The sequence below is a fragment of the Nicotiana attenuata genome, chromosome 7 (assembly GCF_001879085.1).
Source record: "Nicotiana attenuata strain UT chromosome 7, NIATTr2, whole genome shotgun sequence".
Lineage (NCBI taxonomy): Eukaryota > Viridiplantae > Streptophyta > Magnoliopsida > Solanales > Solanaceae > Nicotiana > Nicotiana attenuata.
In genome coordinates this window covers 113,976,531-113,985,582 of record NC_031995.1, presented here as the reverse complement: position 1 = coordinate 113,985,582, position 9,052 = coordinate 113,976,531, and positions in this window count along the sequence as shown.

Sequence of the window (9,052 nt, the reverse complement as noted above, 5' to 3'; positions counted from 1 at the left end):
GTAAAGAACTTTCTAGTTCTTTAATATTTACCCATGTGAATTCTCTATTATTTTTGCACATCATACTTGAATTACATAGCTAAACCAAGTATGCCAACTGGATAAATTATCAATATTGATAAACTTCAGGTTTACACCATGATGTGTGCAATTATGAATAAACTCCAAGTTTATTATGATAAGGGTTTTTATATCAATAAATATCCACTTCATTGTGGTATTCTTTTGTTTATGTAGTACAAATTGGAGAATAAAGCGGGTAGCTTTTCACATACATATTACCCCGCTACAAGATGTAGTAATAGAAGATATTAAATCTTTCCTTTATTTATAGTCTCAATATAATCAACCGCTTTCGCGTATACTTTGGAAACTGAATAAGTTTCTTTGAGACTTACTACAACACAATACCTTATTGGTAATTAATTGTGTTTCTCCAAAATAGTATAATTGGCTCTTGCAGAGTTCTCAATTAATTTTGTAGTACCACATATTCATCAACACCCATATGGTGAATATCTCTTTTAATGAGAAAGTTATACCATTATGGCTATGGTCAAAATTTTATGCAAGATCTGTTTCTTGCATTACCGTTGACTTTTAATAATCACAATGCCAAAATATTTTGGCGTACAATAGGTACGTGACCAATGACCATGCATGCCATAATAATGATATTATTTTCTTATATCATCTCAAACCTCCTTCTAGAGGTGAGTGTGGTATATACCACTAGCACGCTCATATTCTTCAAAAAATGAATATGTATTCTTAAATCAGATGTTATCACATTCACATCATGAATATACCATAATCATCTATATGTGCTTTATAAAATCTCATGTCAAATCGATGACAAGTATTTTCACAAGTGGGGGATTATTTTGAGAATCCTTATTATTCTCATTATCACAATGATGACGATTATAATTTCGTCTATTGCCACGTCCACATCTATTGATACATTCATAGTGATAATTTTGTCTTCTTTCAGACTTATCACATACTGCTATCACATTTTCTTAAGGGAATGAGAATGGAGCAAATTCAATGGGACGGGTTTCCACTTTTTGTTCCCATAATCATACATGAATTTGATCATAGCAAGACATAGAAACTTTTACCACTTCAGGTGGTTATAATTTCTTACAAACTCCATTAGAGTTATAATCAAACTTTGTTATCTTTGCTTGTATTTAAAATCAAAGTATAGAATAAAAGAGAAAAATACGGTAAAATACTTACCTTAAATCCAGAATTTAATCATGAAGGAAGTTCATGGAATAGTTGACAATCGTTATGCTCAATCCCAAAGCTTCTACTCAATTGGTTAGAGTGTCGTGCTGATAACGTATTATGAAACAATAAAAGAAGAAGAAGAATATTGCAAGGAAAAGTAGGGAGAGAGAATTCTTATTGATTTTGGGATGAATTACAATAGAATAGAACCCTCTATTTATAGGGAGTGAGTGACTTAGCCACCAAGCAATGAACCCTAGAATCTCTCTAAATATAGACATTCACCATAAATAAAATTCTATTTATAACAGGAGGAATTTTTTTGATTAATATAAGTTTTCTATAGAATTAATTTGGGTAAATTCCACAATTTCCGCTTAAGTTTTTTGTTTAGGGACATATTGTCAGCTTAAATTTTAAAAAATTACTTCATTCGTTTAGTGTAGAAAATTTTGGTTATTTTATTCATCTTCTAAATTCTGATGGCATGTCAGCACATATTCGATTTTCTTAAAAATGCATTATGTTGGAAAATCAATAAATCTAGAAAAAACATTAGTTTTGCATTTGATTAATGCAGTAAAAACGATACTACTAGAAACTGTAGATAAAACAAACAGTAGATTATATTAAATAAATAACAAGATCAATTTGACATGCCATCTAGGGTAACTTTACTATTGGTTGTCACAAAAAAAGGAAATAAAAGTAAACATATTATTAATAAATAATCGAATGTTTTCCTTTTTCCCTTTTGTCCATTTATTATACTTTGTAAGCTTTGTTCTATTTTATTTTTTATTTCTTGTGAAATAGTGAATTTTGTGATGAGGAAGGTGGAATCACCAAATTTAGTCATAGTTTTGAAAGTAAAGGAAATTTACCCACTTTTTCATGTGAAAATAAAATTTGAACAAAAATATCCTTAAAAGCCAGAAAAATTCCAGCATAATATGCTGGAATTCGAACTATTTACGTATGAGATTACAACATAATGTACCTGAATTCATAATATGTTGGAGTTCCAACATACTATGCGGGAAGTTTATACGAAGGAGTTCCATAATCAAACATATTATGCTAAAATTTTCCATGTTTCAGTTAGGGTGTTTTTGTCCAAATTTTATTCTATGCTTTAAATAGTGGCTACTTTTCAAAATTTTGTAAACACTGACTATTTTGTAATAACCACCCGTAAAAATGACTATGCCATGCCATTTTGACATATTTTACCCATAAATAAATACATCAAGGAGTAAAAATTTTTTTTCCTAAATTCAAAATGATTGTTACCACCAAAATACCAAATTAACCAAAGGGGAAAAATGGAAAATTCCCTAACGTGCATAAAAGGGTAATCACTAGTTAGCCAAAACGTTTTTCTGTGTGTGTATGTGTGTTTTCTTTTTCTGCGCTTATTTATGGCAGTGTATTTGTTCTGAAAATACTAATGATGGCAAACCCTATAGCTAAAATATATAATTATGGCATCTACTGTTTATTCTTCTTAATAATAAATAAACCCTCTGCTTTTTGCAGCTATTGAAATTTACTAGAAAGGAAAAAAAGAAGAGAGCCCATTTTTAATGATTTTGGTTACATAAATGAATGGTAATGACAGCAGTCATAGAAAAAGATTTGCATGGCCATAGATGTTAAAGGCATTCATTTTACTCCAATTGAGTACCCATCCATTTTCATCATCACTTTCCTACATTTGCCTATAACTACAATTATTCACTTAGCCCCTTACTTTCTTTTAGCCCTTCTTTTTACCCATTAAAACCAAACACATACAAGGGGTAACCACCCTCCCCCACCCTCCACCTCTCAAGAAGCAGTCAGTTGCACGAAATATTTCGCGTTTACGTAGGGTTCGTGGAAGAACCGTACCTTGAGAAATGCGATATCGACAGTCTGTCTTGATACAAGCATCAATGGTTGATTCCACAGCTCGAAATCGTGACCTATAGGTCATACAGAGACGAACACACACAAGGGGTAAGGTATCCCCCCCCCCCCCTCTTAAGAAGCAGCCCATTGCACGGAATATTTCGCGTTCACGCAGGGTTCGTGGAAGAACCATACCCTGAGAAATGTGATAGCGACAATCTGCCTTGATACAAGTATCAATGACTGATTCCACAGCTCGCACTCGTGACCTATAGGTCACACGGAGACAAACACACACAAGGGGTAAGGTATCCCCCCCCCCCTCCTAAGAAGCAGCTTGTTGCACGAAATATCTCGTGTTTACGCAGGGCTCGGAAAAAGATCGCACCCTAAAAATGTGATGTCGACAGTCTGCCCTGATACAAGCATCAATGGTTGATTCCACAGCTTGGACTCGTGACCTATAGGTCATGCCGAGACAAACACACGAGGGGTAAGGTATCCCCCACCCACCCTCCTAAGAAGCAACCAGATATCAAATTTTAATTTGATGGGTTTAACATTTAAATTTTTACCTATGAACCCATTATAACTTTGTAATTATGGGTTCAAACTATAATATTTTCTTAAAATTTTAGTGATTTTTACAAATATATTATCTTTTTTTGACGAAAATGTACAAATATTTTTGAAGAATAAAAGTTTTGTTCGAAAATATCATATGTTGAAATAATTTTACTAGGTAATATTATTTTATTCGTCGAAATTAATTCATTTTTCAAGAGTTAATATAGGACAAGATCTATCAGGGTCAACAAGTGGTATTAATAACTCACAAATTAGAGTTCTTTCTTCAAACATAAATCTAAAAAAGGATATTGTTGTGAGAGATGAAATTGCTCTACCCTTAATAAAAAGGCACGAATTCGAGTTCTAAGAACGGAGAAAGTTCTGATAAGGAGCATTTCCTGCTGTGACGGATCTTGCGCAATGCGAATCTGAAGACTTCTCATATTTTGGGGTACATTTTAGGCCCCGTTTGGCCATGAGTTTTGCCAAAATAAATTTGGGATTTATTTTCAAAACTCATGTTTGGTCATTAATTTTGCCCATATTTTGGCCAAATCCCAAATCCCAAATTTCAAATCTCAAAATTGAGCTGATTTTGGGCCAAAATCCTAAAATTTGGGAATTATGTACATGTTTTTCCAAAATAAAGTTGGAAAATATGTTTTGAAAACGTATGTCCAAACACATTTTCATTTTCAAACCAAATTTCACCCAAATCAGATTTTTCAAAATAAATTTGAAATATATGACCAAACGCTAGCTTAATGTCAATTGAAACTTCTCTTTTTGCCTTTTTAACCAAACATTTCTTCTTCCCTTTGAAAATCCCATATATGACCTCATCACAATTGCAGCCATTTAAAGTCCCCTCTCTACTCTCTACTTTTATGAGGTAATTCCTAATGATTTCACATAATACCATTTCCCTGCAACTCTAATGATGGAATTTTGCCATTATTTTTTTACTGCTTGTACATTGAACCCTACACGTGAGTGTTTATATTTGCTACTCATTTTTATTTATTTATTATTATTATTATTTCTTCTTGAGCCACTGATTTTGTGGGACCTATATTACTCTGTAATATTTAGACTTCAACTTTTTTATGGATAGCGTGTACATTTTTTTTTTACACTCAATATATTGAGATACTTTGTAATAAGTAAAGTTAGTAACTTGATATATCACCAAGGATTGTAAATACGATAAATAAGGAGCGTTTTTCTCTTTAATGGATCCTACAAAATTACTTGAGCCCTAAAATGGGCATCGAACACCTAAGGGACAAAAAAAAGTTCTAAGTTAAGTGTAAATTTTTTAGGGGTCGTTTGGTTACTGGGATTAGGATACTAATTCTTAATCTCGGGATAAAATTTAAGATTGCATTTATCCCATATTTGATTTTAGTACTGGTATAAATTAACCCCTGTGTACTTCAAATATACCTGATTTGAAAATATGAAAATAATTAAATTTTCTGCTAGATCGAATATTTTTGTAGGAATTATAGTTCTATTGGTCATTGTTAACCCTGGATAAGTCTCTTTGGAACCAAATAAACCCTTATTACATTATAAGTAAATACAAATTAAATCCAAATAATTAACCCAAGTTGTGTGGGCTGGTACCCACATCAGCCATCAAATTCAAAACTAGATCTTTGATCTGATGGCTTAGATTTCAACATAGAAAGATCATGAAATTGTTTCTTTGTTCTTTTCTTCTTGTTTTTTCATTTATTTATTTTAGATTGAATTTGGTCCTTGAAAAGGGAGTGATAATAATGAGAAGAGTATCTCGAAGACTGCAAAAGTTAAAAGGGGTATGGAAGACAGAATAAGATGTTGGTAATTATGTTAATATACTTGATTTGTTACATTACTGGTTCCACTTAATTACCAACCTTTGTTAGCATGAACAGTATCCTATAAACAATTTATTTTTTCTGATACAATATTAATTAATCAATGGATTAATGAATTGGATGGTAATCCATTAAAGCGGTAGGTAAGCCGGGTTCAGAACATCGTGTGACAGTTCGGTTCGTATTCTGTGTGGACATTAAAGTATTGAGAGAAAACCTTTACCTAGTACAAGAGGATCGGACCAAGTCGACCACGATTACTAAAACAATGCAAAATAATCAGACCCGTAAAAGAGAAAGGCCGGTGGGGGACATTTGGAAAAGTCGGGCCGATCGGGTGTCTTCATTTAAGCGATGGTACAAAGAAAAACGAAACGAAGTGAGAGGCCGGGGGAAGCGAAAAGAGTCGAGTCGATCAGGCTCGAAGAACGGGAGAAACAAAATAAAATCAAGATTTTGCCGATTCAACTTTACCCCCTCAAAGTTAATATATTGGGGCAAGCTACCCCTCAAACTCTAGAAAGAGACAGTTTACCCCTCTTAATCATGCATTTTTCAACAACAAACAACAACAACAACAACAACAACGACAACAAACCCAGTGAATTTTTACAAGTGGGGGCCGGAGAGAGTAGTACGCAGGTCTTACTCCTAACCTTAAAGGCAGAAACGCTATTTGTGAAAGACCTCAGCTAGAGAGAAGATAAAAAGAAGCAATGTCAACACGCGTGATAATAACAACAAAATATAAGGAAACTGAAACGAAAGAATGCATTTTTCAATGAGGTTTAAGAATATTCCAATTTTAGCATTGAGTAAAGGATAAAAAAAAGTTATCATCATAAAGACAAGTTAATGTTATAAAAGTATTAACTAAACATGATTCATGATTAGTGATGATATCAGTTTTCCATTTTTGGATTAGAATTTGCTTGAAGAAAAAAATTGTGAAGATTGATGGACCACAAATCTATTAAGGTAGTTAAAAGAGAAACTTAATTAATGTTTGGTCCACTTAATCTAAATTGAACTACTTTATTAGAAGGAAATTAGATAGAGATGCTATTGGTGTCAAAGCCCTAATTAATCTTTATTTTAATGAACTTTTTTGCCTGTCTTATGTCTACCTTTTCTCCAACATTATTCATCATGTTTAATTATTTTTTACAGCACTGCTAGATTTCATTACTGTGATCATCAGTTAGTTCAGAATATGTATTTTGTTCCACCAACATTTATTTAAAAATCTAATTTAAGGTAGTACTATTTTTTGCTTTTATTTTAGGATTTTAATAAAACGGATTAAGAATTATATTTACTTTTTTACTATCATATATTGATTATATGTATTATCCGCTATACTCTTCCGATGTATTATTTTCGATGTTGTCCCTTTTAATATTTTTACCCCTCCATTTAACGGACAATTGAGCCACATTCTAATGGACACATGGCGGCCATATGTTAATATGCAGTTAAATATCTAAGTCATCTGTTAATAAAAGGCAAAATACATAAGTTGGCATCCGAACTATGGACCAAATCCCCGTTACGTACTTTTTGTGGGCGAAAATAATGTTACACACTCAACCTTTTGAAAGTGTGTCTAAGACACACAACTTTTTTCTCGACCACTTTACCTAAATATGGGTAATGTCACGCACCAATAAGGTTGTGACGCGTGTTATTAACATAAATAAAAAAAGAAAAATATAAAATTACACATATACCCTCATCTTCTCCAACTCCATCTCTTTCACCTCCATCTCCTCCTCCATGGACCACCCGAAAAACTAGAACACACGATTCAACCCAAAAATTAGGATCCCAAGTGATTTAATCCCAGAAAGAAATAAAAATATCAAAAGCCAATAAGCCATGGCTCACACCACCGTACCATCACCACAACAAGGCCATTGTTCCAAAAAAAAATGCAACAAAGGCAAAGGTAGATTGAAAATAGATAAAGAACAGCCTTCTCTCTACAATTGCTTGGGTACCATATCTACTTCAACAAAGACATAAGCTGACTATTTTCATTTATAGCTCTCTTCCAAAATTTTGTTTGTCATTCCCATGGCTGCTGTCGTCACTACCAACTTTCAAAATAAAAAATTCAGCATCCTCTTCAACATGAGAAGCTAAGAATCCTAAATCTGAGATAGATAACTGCAAAATTAAAGGAAAAAAACAGATGCACGCAATAGATGTAGTCGAAATTACTCACAAGAAAAAAAAGCTATATTAATTGAAAAATTTGCGATGATGACAAAATTTTATTAAATGTGAATGAAATCAAACAAGTAAAAAAGGAGGCTAGAGAAGGAAATAGATTGGAACCTTGAGATTAGTGAAAAATATTTATAGTCGAGAGGAAATCAGAAGTAATGATTTGAGAAAGAAAAAGAAAAGAAGGGATTTGGGGGTGGGGAGAGGAGGTGTTAGCTGGCAGAAGAGAGAGATAGAGGAAGGGTGGGGAAGATGAGGGAATTGCTGACACATGGCATTAAGTAAATAATTAGACAGTATTTTTATTAGTAGACGCGCTTCTATCGTGGTGTTTTACACATACTGAGTCCCGGTCAAAGGAGGTGTGTATTAGACACACTTTTTAAAAGGTTGAGTGTGTAATATTATTTTCGCCCATAGAAAGTGTGTAACGGGGATTTGGTCCACAGTTCGGGTGCCAACTTATGTATTTTGCCTTAATAAAAACATATTAGAAATGTGTTACTTACTAATTAGGGCCCGTTGGCCATAAAGTTTTTTCACTTTTTTAGAAATCAGTGTTTAGCTATAAAATTTTCATTTTTTCACTTTAAGATGAATTTTGAAATTTTTTTAAAATTTGAAGAATTCCAAAAAGTTGTTTTTCAAAATTTTCACTTCAGATCATTCACAAAAAATTCAAAAACAACCCAAAATTGTATTAATATCCAGACACAACTCTAATTTTTAAATACCATTTTCACTTGATTTTTTTTTTTGTTTTTTTTACTTTTTTCCGAAATTTTACAATTCTTATGTCCAAACGCCCACTTAATATTTGGTCTTCAATTTCTTCTAAATTTGATAGTTATCAAGAAAGGTAAAGAGTGTTGAGAATTATCAATTATTTACCTATATTTATCATCGGAGTAAAATTTAGCATCTGCACTGTTCATTTATGAATTTAAGATTTTCTTGCAATTTACTAAGGAAATAAATATTCCAATCATAGAAAAGGAATCATTTGGTGATATTGCTTTAGATTACAATGATATATTTTTGGTTCATTATGTGAAATCATCATATAGTGCCAAAAGACAACTGCAAGTCCTCTGCTTGATGTGAATATTAGGAAGAAATATATATATATATATATATATATATATATATATATATATATATATATAAACCACAATGAACAAATGAAGTAGAACAACCGATATGATCAAAGGCTGACCCAGAATTTTAATCGCGGGGCACCACTATCCCCCCCCCCC